Raw genomic sequence first — 16,561 nt, 5'->3', positions numbered from 1 at the left:
TGAGAGTAGACAAGAATGTTCCAAATTTTGCCCACATCACTCCTAATCTCCTACTTCTGCTTGTAAACAAGCAAATAGTCGAAAAAATGAAAACAGGTTTTGGGGAAAAGATTTGGTAAAAAATGAAGCGAAAGGAAAAATACATTTTAGTAAAGTCCCCTACAAAATTACTACAAATTTGATGAGTTCGACATTGCTGATTCTAGCAGTATGCAGGACGCGTGTCATATGTCAACCTAGTAAATGGCCCAGCTCACAACGAGTCCCTCGTAGCTCAGTTGGTTAGAGCGCCCAACCGGAATCTGGAAGGCCATGGGTTTGATTCCCGTCGGGGACTCAGATTTTTTCTTTGTCCCACGCTCGTGTCATGTAGAATAATTTCTTCACTACAATTAAGAAATTCGCATAAACGTAAAAGCATTTTAATTTGTTTTATTTAAAGCTACCTGACAAAAATTATACAACATCAAAAATATTATGTAATGTTTTACTGAGGAGTCTCTACAGACCAGCGACTTTCACAAACTTGCACTGTTGTACAAATTGTTTGCTTGGCAGTGAACAACAACCAGCCCGTACAACGCAAAAGATCTGTACAACGATGAATTATGTTAAATATGACAACTTACGTGCTACATATAAAGTGTATTGTGTATGAGGCTACAGACAAACAATTACTTCGTTACATTAAAGTGCTCTTATACAAAGTAGTTAGTGATGTGTTATTATTTGCGGGCTGTGCAGCATTTTAAAAATCTATTGTTTTACACTAACTGTACATAATTTTGCCTTGACATATATCTAAAATCACAGTGCCTGCTGTTGTGCTAAAATACAAATAAGAGCTAAATCATTACAGCTGCATCACTTTTTGTTTATCATCAATTTTTTGGCATCATAAATTAGTTACACCTTTATATCCTTATGCCCACATTCAACAAGTGCGACTAACACTCATTACAAATTGCCTAGTCCTTAAAACTGAGTTAAATGATCTAAGTATATACATGCACTTGTTATAATAATTAAAACCAGTTACAAGGATAATCATTTGCATTTTATTATTAAACCTTAGGGATTGATGCGTATGCGTTAACAAAACTACAAAACAGAAAGCAGCAAAGATGGTTCCCGGCCTGTAATAAAAAAGATGACCAGTAAAGTTATGTTACTGGAAACTGTACGGTTCTTAGTCATCTGTTAATTGGACGTCACGCTATATTTCCCCATAACAAGTTACGAAGCGTTGCGCGACAACCGATATAACAGTAATATCGAAGCCAGGATCTCTCTTCTTCCCGTAGAAAGCTCTGGAGGTCTTACAGTTTTCACCTAGACTTATTGCTCTGAGGCCGTATCAGGTATTGTCATGACTGCAGCAGTCTCATTTCCTAGCAGCACTTCTGGGTCTAGACCGTGCTGAGCTGTTCCTTCGTCCATCCCGCTGACTTCCTCCTAACATGGCTAAAGCACCTGCTGCCGCCGTGAGTAAGTCCTGTTAAGTAACACAACACCACGATGTCACGCTCACATTCTTATAACTACTTTATTAACAGATTGATTGCAAGGCTGGTACAACGGCAGGAGGACAAGATTTATTGCCCTCCTGCCGTTGTACCAGCCTTGCAATCAATTTGGTTTTATAAGCACTTAGAGTGACGTCTGGTACGAGCATTTCTTGAACAAGAGATCCGGCAGCAGAGAAGCCAAGCAGTTTTTTCTTCGTTGCGTGGTCCCCTGCATCCAAACTGTTTTTGTTTTTACATTATTACCATTATGCTTAGTAACACAACACAACAATGTCACGGTGAAGGTGCCCAAGTCCCACCTGAAAATGTATAGTTAGGAGGTAGAGGCTATAACTCTAACCCACATGTCAACGCAATGAATTTTTTGTGCAATACGCAAAACACACTGTCATACCTCGTGTTCATCATCTGAGAAGTTAGTCTTGGCCTCAGACAGTAGTTTGGTGATGTTTGCATTTAGTTTCATTTCATCTTTAATGTCCTCTGGTAAAATAACCAAAATCAAATTGTTAGAAGGTAAGTTTACAATACGTTGCAGATTTACTCATCTAGACTTACCATATTCAACCAGCTCAGAAAAAAGGACGCAAATGTTCTCCACTACTTCATCGTTGTTTTTCATGTTACTAAAAAACAAAACAGTCTGTTAGTACTGTGCTTACGTGTAAGTGAAATACTTGACACACTTGCAATATGAGGGTTTTGGCGCAAATCCAAAAAAATGCGTTCGGGGCTTCGCCTGGCTCGCCTGCCGGCTTCGCCATTCTCGCCCCTCACTGTTTTTTTTGGATTTGCGTCCAAAACCCTCATATTGCAAGTGTGTCGGGGTTAGATGACAGCCTTTCAACCCATGCACATGTATCTAGGCAAAGGCACCCTTTTAACACTTGTTGAGGACTGTCCTAAAACAAGTGGCCCCCGCCAAGCCCCAAAGAACAGGCGCGCCAGAATTATTTTTCAATTGAACAAATGCTCTTATTGAGTAAACGAAGATGGGAAGAGGGAGAACTGGAGAAATTAACTTGAGTGTAAAGAAAAACTTGAAAAGATCTCGTGGAAAAGCGTTTACAACCTACAAAAAAACTAAAGAAAATGAAAAACAAATAACAATCTTTTTAACAGACGAGCTGATTGAAAAATTAAAAAAACTAGACAGCAGTGTTGTCGCAAACGTTTTGACAAGCTAAACAAAACTTGCACGCTCCGGTGAGTGCATAAATTATCGAGTAACACAGGAAGTCATTGTTTACCCTGTGCCAATTGCGTGGGAAACCCCCTTGACGTAATCTAATTCTTTTTTTTTTCATTTTGAATATTTTTAGCCGGAAAACAACTCAAACTCTTTGTATGTGTGTTGTAAGAGCTATGATTTATTCAACAACAATATTTAATTTGACTAACATGTAAATATACCGTGAAATATTGAGCTAAGAACTTTCTAGCACATAAAAGAACAATATAAGATCACGGTATTTTTATTCACCAGGCGTCATTACTATTTTTAGTTAATAGGTTATTTCCCGATGTAATGACGTCTTTTGTGACCAATCACAGTTAAAATTATAACTTTATATTATTCACATAAGCTTTTTTGTATTACACAAGCAAGTATGGCCGATGTATAAAGACGTTTATCAAACCTTCATTGAAAAAGAAGCAAAGACACAGCTTACGGACATGAATCATTTGGAAACGACAAACGAGGATCCGATTTTAATATTTCATATCAGCTATTCGTGCCGAAGCAATAATTACGGACAAAAATCAGATGCTTGGTCGTGAAGTTTGATCGCAAGGTTAAGTATATCGGATGCTTGAAGACGTTTATCAAACCTTTCTAGATCAAAAATTAAGAAGTTTTAACTCAGTTTATCGACATAAATCATTTGTAGATGTCTAACGATGGGATGATACAACTTTAGCGTTTGCTAAACTTGACCAAAATTATCTTAGTCACAGGCAACATCACATGCCAAATGGGTTACGGCGTAACCCGAATTGACAAAATTATCTTAGTCACAGGCAACATCACATGCCAAATGGGTTACGGCGTAACCCGAATTGACAAAATTATCTTAGTCACAGGCAACATCACATGCCAAATGGGTTACGGCGTAACCCGAATTGACAAAATTATCTTAGTCACAGGCAACATCACATGCCAAATGGGTTACGGCGTAACCCGAATTGACAAAATTATCTTAGTCACAGGCCTTAAAAACGTCATCACATTGGAATGCCAATGGGTTACGGCGTAACCCGAATTGACAAAAACTTGCAAGTTTACAAGCTTAAAATATTCTGACGTTGTCAAGGAACAATTTACCTTTGTTACCGCGGCCATGAGATGTCCGCCGTTGTCAAGGAACAATTTACCTTAGTTACCGCGGCCATGAGATGTCCGCCGTTGTCAAGAAACATTTAACTTAGCAACTGAATAAAATTATTTTTACTTAACACACTTGTAATGTTTATTGATTGCTTATATTAATAGATACAATATTGTTTCACGGCTCCCAAGAAAAAAAAAATAAATAAAAGTGAAATAACCCCTTGCTTCACACCTATTTTTTTGGTCAAAACAAATAAATACGTGCGGCCCATCTTTTGCTGGCGGTCGCTAAATTATTTTGTCGCAGTCAGAGCGTGACGTGCAGGTCGAGGGGGCTTGGGTCTTTTGGAAAAGAAGGATCGTGGATCGTGGATCGTGGAAAAAGGAACGACAGCCTCAAATGTTGTTCAGACAATCAACAACCTCTTTAGTGATGACTCGAATATTTTTTTGCCACTCTGGGGTGAAATATTCAATCACAAAGTAAACGACAAGATGAGCGCAGACAATCATTCTTTCATTAAATGAAAAAATGTTCTATTGGACTGAAATTTTATTTCGAAATGTCGGTGGTGCTTTCGAGAAGTTTTTTTTTCATTTTTTGTCTTTCTGCTTTCATGATCTCTTGTCGTATTTTTTCGATGTCTGGCTGTGAATTTGTTTGTTTGTGTGCAAAGCTTGAACGTAAAGTCTCTTTAAGTTGACGATATTTCTGCATTTCTCGTAAGATCAGTTGAAACTCTTTGTCAGAAACAAGATTATCATTCAGAGCTTGTGAGACAGAGCTGTTTATCGAGTCATGTTTTGCAACAGCCAGAGCGAGGATTCTTGAGTGCTTATTAACTTTACGTTCAAGCTTTTTGTTGATAACTGACAGGCCAGTGGAAGCTGCGCCAGATATACCTGCTACTGCTGCAACAGGAACGCCGATAACAATTCCAACACCAGTAAGTGAAGTCGCAACAGCTCCAGAAGACAGAGCTGCCGTCACGGCGCCAAGACAGACCACGGAATAGTGAATAACTTTCCGGACTTTTTTATATTTTTTTAACACAAGCCTGTAATGCTCAGCTTCAGCGGATATTTCTTTTTCAATTTTACTTATTTCAGTCAGCCGAAAATTCTCGGCATTTGTTGGGAGGCTTGGATAAAGTTGTGTTTCTTCGCGATCACCATAAGCAGGGGCACTCGGGAGAACATTAGCAGATGACATGGTCTCGTATACATAAAAGTTAATTTTGTATTTAATTTAATTCAATTCCAACTCATATGTAAGATTTGAGCCGTTAAAATCGAATGGCTTTCCATTCTCATCTCTAATCGAAAGAGTCAGAGATGATACATTTTCTTCAGCAGAAACGTCGCGCAAGACGTTAAAATGTGTATTTTGGTAATAAACTTTTTCATACGGTTTTCCACGTATGTCAAAAAACGCTAAAAGGCTTGATGGCTTACCATTTAGCAAGCTTTGTTGCTTGTCGATAAGGTCACAGTTGATGAAGTAATTTTTAGGATTTGAAACATTATTTACCTCAATTGTTTCAAAAAATTCCTTTTCAATACTTGCGTAATTCTCAAACCCAGGCAAATTAAAGAACTTAATAAGACTTTCATTCAGTCCAAAAGTTTTTAAATTGGGCTCTTTTGCTTTTATTATCAATGAACGGCCTGCAATGCCTTTTGTTACAGAAAACATGTTTTTCTCTGGAAATCCTTTTTCAAAAATACTCCCAATGTCATCGAGTGAGAAGTTTCCTTGCCGTATATAACGCGCCTTTTCTTCCTTGTTCACTTGTTTATAAAAAACTATTCCATCCTTTTCCAAACTATTCCAGCTGTTGTAAAGAGAACAACTTAAAAGCCGGATATAGCTTGGTTTTGGAATAGGCTGGTCAAAATAAACAGTGTTCGGATTTTCTTTTGTGGTAACAGTCAGCACAACCATTTTTATATTAAATAAAAATAAAAAATGTTTAATATAAAAGAGGACCATGGATGCAAAAACAAGAGGTTTTATGAAGTGGATGAAAACCCCAGAAGCAACTACAATTTCTAAAGCGGCAAAAGACAATGCATGGAAACCTTTTCTTGCAAAATATCCAAACGCTGACCGAACAAAATTTGTTGCACAGGTTGAGTTCGCGTACAACCACACAGCAACGGCAGACATTTATTACAAGGCAGGGCAAGGCCATTTGATAAATGTTTTTGGCTCTGACAGCAAATATTGGAGCCCAGAGATGAAAAAAGCACTGGGGGTGAATCAAATTTCAGGCGGTTTTCCACAACAGCTGTCACCAAGCGGCGCAAAAGGCTCATCTTTGCCAATTCCAGCTGTTGGATTTCACGAAGCCGCACCAAGTTTGAAAAAAATATTTAACAGCCAAATAAACATCTACGTCACACCAGACCAATATTTCACAACGAAATTAAGAGAGATTTTTCAAAAAACAAAACTGAAGCATACATCAGGAAAAGAGTCAAAAAGGTGGCTTGCTAGCCAAAATATGGCCTATTGGCCACAGCAACTTAACTTTGCGGTATGGTGCGCGACAACAGGCTGCGGTATAAGTCGAGATATTTTCGATGAAGAGCACTCAGCTCTCAGCTTGCCACCGATTGTGCGAAATTTTTACCTTTTTCACGTTTATTTCACGATAAGGCGAATATTGTTTCAGATGGGGGGAATTCAGAGCGTAAGCGCCTTGCCAGGCGACCCCACTTTTAGCCAGTTCGACAACAAGTACGACGTGGCTTCGTACAAAAGAATATGTGCTGAGTTCGGTGTCGACCCGTCAAGCGATTTCCGTTTCACAACAGGCGCAAACCACGGACTTGGTAACGTTTATATCTGGATCTCAAATATTGGTCCGAAAAATTCTGGGGCAAAATACCCCGATTACGATAAATTTTCGGATGAAGGTGGAACTGCAAGCAAAGGTAACTTGATTCAATACATCGAGCCAGACGACGCTGCATATGCACAGGCAGACTGGTTTTGTCCTAACGGCACTGAAGGGCTTACTCAGGCAGGTTTGTCGAGAGTAAACCAGTCGATAGAGGCTTTTGTCTACTGTATTCTCGGTTCGCAGGTCAACGTTCGAAGTAGCATACTTGGAACAGGCGGCCGTGCAAAGGAAGCGCAAAGTGAGTTCCTCGTGTTGGTTGAAGACGCTATAAGGCAACCTGATCTGGCAAAGTCGGTCCAAAGATACCAACTAGCCATCGACGAAGCTAAGGTTCGGCTTAACCTTGCAGTCTGCCCAGGTGCCTGGCTGATGCCCGCTCGAATGGTGATAAACACAGAAAGCGTTGTTGGCTACAATAACCAGCTTAAGCAGGCTGTTGTTGGGATGAAATTAGGAGTGAATGATGAGGTTAATAAAGCTACAAAAAAAGCAGCTCTTAAACTGATGGCGGGAGGAAAATCAAAAATCAACCCACCAAACAGCCACCCTTCAAATCCTATACACAAGAGCGCCACAGCAAAAAAAAATCAGGCACCTGCAGCAAGCGCTGCTGAAACACAAGCTAGGGACCTTTACGGTCCCCGTCCAAAGGACGGCAACGCGCAAAGCGCTAAACCTACGAAGGCCGTAGCCAATGATTCACACGAAATAAACAAAGCAACTGTCGCTGTTGGCGCGGTTGGAGCAGCAGCTTTGCTCTACACCCTTATGCGCTAACGTCTCTTTTTGATGTATTTTTCAACAAGAAAAGCAACCACAGCAAGGATAAGCAGCCAGGTGTGCTCTGCAAGAAATCCAATTACTTGACCAGCGGTTTTGAAAAGAAATTTCGCAATCGAGCCAATGAGACCAGGCAGAGCTGATGCTACCTTTGAGCCAATATCACTTAGGCCTTTCCCCAACGCTTTGCCGGTTGCCTTCAACGCGTTTGTAATGGCTCCAATAACAGAACCAATCGTGACACCAGCAGCCAGAAGTATTGCTGTTAATGTCACGCCATGTTTTTTGAAGATCTCTTTGATCCTCTCACGAAGTGGAAGCGCCCTTTCTCTTTCTGCAATCTGCGTTTGTAAACGCCCGAGCTCCTCGGTTCTTTCCGCAACTCTTTCTTCCGCGGCTTGTTTGTCAGTGGGGGAGGCATTCTCATCCTCTATAACAGCTTGATCTTCCTCGTTTTGTTGCTTCAGCTCGGCTTCTTTCTCTTTTAGATCATCCAACGCTCTTGTGTCGTTGAGCCTTTCTTGCAAAGTGTTTCTTCTGCTCTCTATGGCAGCGAGGCTTGCCCTTAGTTGGTCGACTCGTGTTTGTTCTTCTGCCTTCTGCTTAGCTTGTTTTTCAAGAGCAGCAACTTCTTTTTTTTTGTTTTCAAAATCCTTTTCAAGATTTTTTTTCAGTTGCTTAAGTCTGCGCAATTCTGATTCATTTTCAACATTTGACCCAAGTTGTTCCATCTTGGCATCTATTCGCTCGATTCTTATTCTGAAATCTTCTACTTCTTGGGTGGCTTTTTCTTTCTGCATGTCAATTGTTTCTGCCTGTTGTATTTGACTTTCAGCTTCTCTTAATCTTGGTCTCATTTCTCTTATTTCTTCATTGTCTTGAGCAATCAGAGATTCCGCTTCTGGCCCAAGGGGGGCTTTAAACTTGTTTGTGAATTTTTTGAGAAGGCCAGTTCCGTCTTTTTTGAAAATTTCGGTCTCGCCACCTTTTGATCCAAAGGATACAATTGTAGTTTCATTGCCACTCTTTTTGCTAAAACCTATTGGGCCTAATTTTGCGAAGTTCACTTTGGGGAATTTTCTTTTGATAAAATCTTTAGCTCTGTCAATCATTGCCGGTTTGTCATCTTGATGAATAAAGCTTCCCAAAAAAGGTGTTTCTTCGTAGGATGTGTCTGGCAGCCCGCTCTGTTCGTGCTGCATCGTTTGCATTTCATGTTGTTCACCCCCATGGTAGGGTGTGGATGCCTCCCCGGGCTGAAATGGTCGGGTTGTGTCGACCTCTTGTTCCTCTTCATCATCGTTATCACTGTTGTGATCAAGATCTTGGTCCAAATCATGGTCCTCGTATCCAAACTCACCACCACCTTCCGCCATCACGTAATTTATATATATTTTCAAATTAAACTTTTCAATTTAACAATAAAACCAATCGAGAGATGGCTGCTGTTCAAGAAAACCTTCGACCGGGACGCACAGAGAAAATACTCGGCGCACTGAAAGCCGAGCGCGCGGTAAAACGAATCACTTTTGACCGCACAGAAGCCAATCCAGAGGAAACGTTGTATGTTTCAGTGCCCAAGCTGAACGAAAACGAGGTCATTGTGCCCGGCTCGCTGGCGCTGCGCTTCAACATCGACTTGAGCGGAGGCCATGCCAACAACTTTCTGGTTGACAACGTCAGCCGAGCTCTGGTCGACGATTTTGTTGTAAAGTACGAAGGCACCGTCGTGCAGGACACGGTTGGCTATGGCATCTACAAAATATTTGAGGATTTTTTCCTTTCGCAGGAGGAGCGCGACGACAGGGTGCCAGAGGGCATTCAGAGCGAGGACCTTAACAAAATTCGCTCAAATGCTGGCGATAAGAAAACTTCAGGAGTCGAAGCAGAAAAAAAGCTGAATGAGCTATATGGTAATAAATACCGCATCCGTCTGGATCACCAGATTTTAACTGACCATGGGGCATTTTATCCTCAGGCACTATACAACGATCTTGTGTTCGAACTGAAGCTCGCGGCAGCCGAACATGTGGTCAGAGGCTCAGATACAACAAAACTGAAATACAAGTTGACAAACATCCAGCTGGAGTACGAGATGATAAGAAGCAAGGAAATTGCAGATGAAGCGTTCAGCGCTTATTCGGGCGGCAAAGAGTTCGCTTACGACCACATCCAGCGTGTTAAAGTGGTGACTTTTGCAAAAGGCTCCGACACACGTCTGAATCTAAGGGTCAACCCGCAGAGGAGGTCCATGAAAGGTATCTTGCTCCTATTTATTGAGCAATATAACAAAGGTGCAAGGAGCTCGGAAAAGTACATTAACCCGGACCTTACAAAAGTAAGCATCACTGTCAACGGCTCGCCAAACATGCTGTACAACAACGGCATCGAAGGAATGGACATTTGGGGAGAAGTTAAAAGATTCTACATGAAAGAAAAAAATAAAACGCAGCACATGACTCTGCAAAAGTTTTACACAGAAGACAAGTTTGGCCTTCTTATTGATCTGCGTTCCATGGCTGACCACTCGATGCACGGAAGCGGCACGCGCCTTGTGAACACAAAGGACGGTGTCCAGCTTGAGCTAGAGAGGAAAGCAAGCGGCTCAGGTAATTTGAACTGCCACATTTACGTAATCAGCGACGCCCAAATGAATATAATTGGCAGGCAGTTAGAATCTGTACTTTTATAATTTTTTCTTTGAAAAAGTGTACCTTAGGTACATATACGAACGAAGATGGATCCTGCCAATATACCCTTCAACGCCCTCATTGTGGGACCAACGAACTCAGGAAAAACAAGATACGTGGTCAATCAGCTTTGTGGCCCTTTCCGAGGCAAGTTTGACTACATCGTGCTCATCTGCCCGACGTTCGCGCACAACAAGACTTATTATCGCTTTGCTGAGGAAGATCTTCGATTTTTTGTTTTAATTTGTGAGCAGCACGAGGTTGAATCTTTGTTAAGGCTTTCAAGATTTCTTTTTGAGGGAACGAACACGCTTATCATCCTCGACGACTGTGCTGCTTCGAAAGATGTAAAAGGAAGAACAGGGGAGTTGGTGAATCTTGCTTTCTCTGCTCGCCACGCAGGTTTGAGCGTATGGGTGTTAACTCAAAAATTGACAAGCATAACATCCTCATTCCGCGAAAATGTAGCGGCAATCGTTTTCTTTTACACCCCCTCTGCCAAGACCACGAAGGCAATCTTTGAGGATTACGCTGGCGAACTTGCCAATGAGGATTACAAAGAAATCATTTTAAAGCTAAAAAAAAATAAGTTTTCGCATCTTGTCATTTCTCATCGCCACCCTTACGGCACAAAATTTTTTTATTGAACATATTTTTTAGAGTAATAAATGGCTGACCCGTTCGCAACAACCTCACCCGATGCTGCATGTGAACAAGAATTAGCTTCCGTAATGGAACTGCTAGGAGCTGAACCAGAAAGTACAGAAAGCGCTATGGCACTCATTCAAGGCCCTGACATTCCTGCTTTGCGTGAACAGCTTGCAATCCTTGTTTCAATAGGAAAAGCCAAAGAAGCAATCGGTGTGCAACTGACACACGAGCAGGTAAAGCGCTTGACAGATAAAGAAGTTGAAAAGTACTTAAAGAGATATGAGGCATACGTTGGATCCAAAACAACCGACAGCTTGATTGACAGCTTTATTTTTCTTGTTACTAAAGTCGTTGGTATGGCCGTAAATATCAAGAACGTCAATGATTATCAGAAGGAACTCAAAAACGACTACATTATCAGTAAAGAGCTGTCCACTTTGGCAGGCGGTCTGGCTTTGAAATGCGGCCGCTTTCTTGCCGTTGCAAATGCTGCGCTCATCACAACAAAGCACGTTGATTTAAACGAAGCGGGGCTACAAAGTCGCACACTTCGCTGTGCGAAACCAAAGGCGCTTCCAAAGATGCGGACACAAACACTACTGAAGATTTTTCTGAGCAATGCTAAAAAAATGCTAAGTAATTACTGAACAATGCTTAGCAATTGCTTAGCAAAAAATCTTGCTGAGCAATTTTCTATTTAAATATTATTTTTTTTTTTATTATAAATGGCCGAGCTCGAACAAACTCCGATCGCTCAAGAAGAACAGAAACAAGTTACTTCAACAACTCCAGCAACAAAGCCTGCCAAAAATCCAAAGCGAGTTGCTGCTGGCAAGCTTGCAGCTGAAAAAACAAAACAGGCTCGTGAAGCACAGAAAAAAGCTGCTGTCGAGGCTGCTGCAATAATTGCAAAAGAAAAGGAAAAGAAATCTGCATCTGCTAAGCGAAGTGTAACACCACCGGCCGTAACGGAACCAGCTCCGCCCGAGGCTCAGCCGCAATCAAGCGGTCTCACCACAAATCAATGGATATCTTTGCTTGGTATCGGCGTTGCAACCGTTACAACTTATGTGAAACGCGAAGACATAAAAGCCTTTATAAACGAAAAAAGAAGTCCAACATTTAAAGCTCCGCCAACTCTTATAACTGATGACACACCAGTTACAGCAGAAAGTATTGGAAGGGTTGCAACGCGTTCTTCAGACACGCGCCAAACGGGCTCTAGAATTCCGCAACCAACAAACCAAAATGGCTCAAAAAGAGGAATCCGTCCGATGGATTAAAAAAATTATTAAATAATTTTCATTTAAACATTCGATTTTTTAAAGTATACAAAACACGATGACCGACACGAGGACATACACTATGTCTGTCCCAATGGATTTTGGAAACTTTTTTGTGCTTTCTATGCTTTCAAAATGCTTTGAAAAAGATGAGGTACGAGCAACAGCTGCTTTGAATGAGGGAAAAGCCTATTTAAACCGGCTGGAACCAGAAAAATTAAAAAATTTTTATGCAATTGCTGAAAAATCTGCGCAAAGTTTAAACGTGTGTTATTGTGATTTAAGAACGCTTTTAAAAGAGTATGAAAAAATAGAAAATGAAGAAAAAAGAAAAGAGATGATTGTAAAAGCAAAATGTGCGGTGTTTGCTGAAATGCAAAAAATCTTTAATTCTGCGGTTGATGATCTTGGTTTGACCATCGAAAGTTTTTAAGAAAGTGATTTCTGTTTTACTTTCTGACTTCAGCAATTAACTTTTTTTTTATTAGAACTCTTTGATGAGATTAAAAGAATTCATAAAATTATTTTTCAATTTAAATATTTATTTTTTATTTTATAACAAACACCATGTCTGACAACAAGCTCGTGAAAACACTCATGGATGCCGCCACCATTACAGGTCTCGCCGCCGGAATCGGCTGGGCTGCCAAAAAAGTTGTGAAAGAAAACTTCACATCTGACCCAAGCAGCAGTTTTATGAACTATGTAAAGTTCACAGCCGTCGTGGCTGGCAGCGTTGCACTTAAACAGTATCTCGAGGACCAGAAAATTCTCCCCACCAATTAAAAAAAAATATCATAATATAAGAACAAAAACATACAATGGCAAGCGTAGCGATTATGGCTGGCGGAGCTATCTTGAACGCTGCTGCTTTCATTGGCGGCAACTATCTTGCTCGAGCTTTGGGTGGCGGAGATGACGCCGCTTTGAAAGAAAAAGAAAGACACGACAAAGCTCTCGAGGCTTACCAGGCAGCGTACGCGAAGTACTCTCGCGACCGCACGAAGCTTCTCGACTGGATCGAAACCAACAATGAGATAAAACAGCAAGCGAAACAGAACTTTACGAACACAGACTACGCTTTCAAACTCTACAACCAGGCACATCCTGACAAACAAATGATTCCTCCGAAAGAACCCAAGTTCTCTGATTTTTATCAGCCAAGCGAGCAGCAGAAACAAGGTGAACTGATGTTTGTTGGCGCAGGCGCTCTTGCTCTTGGGTACGCTGCCTTTCGGTTTCTTTAAACGTTTCTTTTTTTTCTTGTATACGCATGGATGCAAAGATTTTTGCGGAGCAAAACTTTTCGAAGAAAATCTCGAAAGTCTACTATAGCCCCCAGGGCTATTGGAAGGGAATTGCTGCGATAAAAAAATTAGCCGAGGCTGCCAAGGTTTCCGAAGATGCCGCAAAAAAGTGGCTAGTTAAGCAGGCCCTTTGGCAGATCTACCTTCCGGCACCACGATACGTTCCTCGCCCAAAATTCGATGTTTCTTCTCCAAACGCGGTCCACCAGGCGGACCTTCTTTTTCTGCCACACGACAAACTGCCGCGAGGGCGAAAAGTTTACAAATACGCGCTGACTGTTGTTGACGTTGCCAGCCGTTTCAAAGAGGCCGAGCCTTTGACCTCCAAAGATTCAACTGAGGTTGCAAAAGGTTTTCAGACAATTTACAGGCGAAGTGCACTAAAATGGCCACAGATGCTGCAAGTTGACCCTGGTCGCGAATTCATGGGATCTGTTACTAAAGAAATGGAAAATCACAAAACCTATATTAGACGCGGGCGTGTTAACATTCACAGAGATCAAGCTATTGTTGAACGTTTTAATCAAACACTGGCAGGGCGCCTGTTTGGTTATCAGTACGGTGTCGAGATGAACCTGCCATCTGGCCAGCGGTCGACAGCGTGGGTAAAAAGGCTACCCGAAGTTGTTGCCGCTCTGAACAACGAAGTAACCAGTCTTACTGGTAAGAAACCTGCTGCTGCAATCAAAGAAAAGGCTGTTTCGTCAAAACCGTCCTCAAAATATACAAGACCTGTTGGCAAGAAAGAAAAAAAACTCCCCTCTCTCGTTAATGTGCGCTATCTCTACCAACCTGGCGAGCTGGAAGGCGGCGTAAAAAGGGCTACAGATCCGATTTGGTCATTAAAAGTCTACAGCATTGAAAGGTCTGTTACTAAACCTAATCAGCCAGTTCTTTATTACTTGCACGATGGTCCAAAGCGCGGCTTCGTGCGTGAAGAATTGCTTGTTATTCCTCCAAATACACAGTTACCACCAAGCCCTTAGTGCTTGAGCCCCTTGGGCACTCCTGAGTGGCTTTTTATTTATTAAAGCACTCTAGAGAGACCTTTGCTTGGCGGCTAGTTAGTTTTTTCACTCCCTTTTATGGGGCGGTGGGCTCTTTTTTTTGCCCCTTCTCTGCAAGAGCTTCGCTCTCGTGCTCCGCACCCATCCGATAGTGCCCATATGCCAAAGTGTTTATCCCATCTTCATTTATCCATCTCTTTGTGTCAAATGGCGACAGCGATTTTTTGTTTACCACTATTGAATGCATCTCGTGGGCATAGCTTCTTAGCATGTGCATTTCGTGAAAGCTTTCCTTGTTTTGAAAAAGTGCATCTTTGAAGTCTTTATGATTTATCTCATTTTTCGTCACGCACTCTTTCACCCCCTTTGCCTTTTTTATATTTTTTTCGTCCACTTTCAGCGTGTTACAACATTTTGACTCACTTGCTTTCGGATGTTTCTCTTTTATTTTTTTGACCAATTCTTCGTCGTTTGCCATTATTACCTGCATTTTTTCCCCTTCGCAAGTGCACTCTTTTATTTTTGCCTCAGGAAAGTTTTTCTTTATTTTTTCGATTTCATTTTCGCTTTCACCTTCTGTCATTATTGAATACATTTTCGGCCTCAAACAAACACACTCTGAAATCAGTTTTCCTGCGCATTCGTCTTTCATTTTCCCCAACACCTTTTTGTTTTCTTTCGAATAAAGTGAATGCTCTTCGGGGTAGTCGCTTGTGTCGTACTCGCCGATGTTTTTTGCCATGTCCGCGTAAACGTCTTCTGTTTCTATCACAAGCAAAAGGCTGTCTGTGTCTGTATACAAAAGCTCGCAACGCTCCCCGTACTCCTTTTTCAGATGGTTGTAAAAGAAGTCATACATGCATAGCTTGCTTACGTCAAGGATAGTCATGCCTGTGTAGACCGGTTTATTGAGAAACAGCTTACTTTTTCGCATGTCTATTCCGACAAGATCGTTTGAAAACATCACGTGCCTTGAATACAATGGACTTGCGACCAATTTTCTTATTTTATTTGTCTCGTCGCTTCTTACTATTCTTATGTCTACACGGTTTCTCAGGTTTTCCATTGTTTTTCCAAAAACCGAGTTGTTCATTAGCTTGTAAAAGGTCTTTTCAAAGTTGTTTTTTGCTTTTTTTCGGAATTCTGTGTTCATCCGGATGTAGGGCTCCATCCAGCATTCCTGTTCAAACTCTAAAACCCTGTGCACTTTTTTGAGTTTCATTCCCTGTTTTAAATAAAACTGCAAGTTTCGGTAATGCACGACGTAATTGGTTTTGTCTTCAAGCGTTAAAACAAGCTTTTCAGTGTTTGGGGGGTTTAATTCAAGATCATTCATTAATTTCTTTTGGTAAGGCGAATACATTTCTTTGTCTATTTTCTTTTTCTCTGGCGCTAATGGGTAACTGTCGTGAGCGTCATGCAGCTCTTTCGGATATTCTAACTCCACCTCCATAATCCATCCAGTTTTTGCATGCTCTTTTTTTGTCATTATTTCTTTTTCTGTTGGCATAACCTTTTTCCATCTAAAACCACTTTTCGGAAGCGGCTTGCTCATTGCCCACCCGTAAAGGTTATTCGCATCGAGATACATTATGTATTTTTTTGGTTGACTCGGATCAAATCCCTTAACATATGGGTTGTTCGCCTTTGCATATCTCTTGCTTACCGACGAAATCCCGCCTCTTATTCCCCTTTCGACGAAGAGGTGCATTTCGTAGTCTGTGAGTAACTCAAGCTCCACACCTGTCTTTTTCAAAAGCGCATCCCAAGAAAGACCTGGCGACGTGTAATAATTTGCGGGATCCAGATTGTACTTCTCAAGGCATAATTTTCGAAAGTTTTCAAAAACGTCCGCTAACAGGGTAACGTCCGTTTTGATATACAAATCGTGGTAGTCTCCAAGATTTTGGCAGCCAAAGGTTTCCCACACTTTTTGCGCGTGTGCATACTCTTTGTCTGTTATGTGCTCGCCTGTAAGTTTACTGTAGAACTTTTCTTTTTTCGGCAAAGTTGTTTCTTTAAATCTTTCCCATGAGTCCATGTATTCATAGGGATAAATCCCCTTTTGTGTTA

General features: G+C 41.3%; 1 long non-coding RNA gene across 1 annotated transcript; it reads right to left on the bottom strand.

The window, feature by feature from the left end:
- Nucleotides 1-406: 406 nt before the first annotated feature.
- LOC144651196 (uncharacterized) lies at nt 407-2,157 on the bottom strand. The gene is made up of 3 exons (XR_013570270.1): nt 2,088-2,157; nt 1,924-2,012; nt 407-1,495 (listed from the first exon to the last, which is right to left on the bottom strand). It is a non-coding gene; the product is annotated as an uncharacterized LOC144651196 (long non-coding RNA).
- Between the last annotated feature and the right edge of the window lie 14,404 nt (nt 2,158-16,561).

This window comes from Oculina patagonica, chromosome 1 (genome assembly GCF_052425735.1).
Source record: "Oculina patagonica isolate OP01 chromosome 1, crgOcupat, whole genome shotgun sequence".
Classification (NCBI taxonomy): domain Eukaryota; kingdom Metazoa; phylum Cnidaria; class Anthozoa; order Scleractinia; family Oculinidae; genus Oculina; species Oculina patagonica.
Note: the sequence above shows the minus strand (reverse complement) of the source record. Positions and strands in the feature narration are given on the sequence as shown.